The sequence below is a fragment of the Tachyglossus aculeatus genome, chromosome 11 (genome assembly GCF_015852505.1).
Source record: "Tachyglossus aculeatus isolate mTacAcu1 chromosome 11, mTacAcu1.pri, whole genome shotgun sequence".
Classification (NCBI taxonomy): Eukaryota; Metazoa; Chordata; class Mammalia; order Monotremata; family Tachyglossidae; genus Tachyglossus; species Tachyglossus aculeatus.
The window spans coordinates 20,204,083-20,204,689 of record NC_052076.1 but is presented as its reverse complement, the minus strand read 5'-3'; positions in this window follow the sequence as shown (position 1 = coordinate 20,204,689).

Sequence of the window (607 nt, the reverse complement as noted above, 5' to 3'; positions counted from 1 at the left end):
TGTATATATGTTTGTACATATTTATTACTCTATTTATTTATTTATTTTACTTGTACATATCTATTCTATTTATTTTGTTAATATGTTTTGTTTTGTTCTCTGTCTCCCCCTTCTAGACTGTGAGCCCACTGTTGGGCAGGGACTGTCTTTATATGTTGCCAACTTGTACTTCCCAAGCGCTTAGTACAGTGCTCTGCACACAGTAAGTGCTCAATAAATGCAATTGATTGATTGACTGATTGATCTCTAGACTGTAAGTTCATTGTGGGTAGGGAATGTATCTGCTTATTATTCTATTGTATTCTCCCAAGTTCTTTGTACAGTGCTCTGCACAGAGTAAGCACTCAATAAATACGATTGAAATAATGAATGAATGACTCATTCTCTCCCACATCTTGTGCTTCTTGAGGTGCCCAAACTTCCTGCTCCCTGGTATTCTTTTCTTCCATATGCCCTCTCCAGATCCAGGAAAAAAGTTTTGCAAGATCAAGATATGTCATCATCAAATTTCCCACTTCTGTTTCGTTGAAGTGCAACCAAACTTCTGGATTCTGGATCATTCAAAGGAATCAAGAAATGCAGGGGGCCTTACATAACAAGCAGCTGG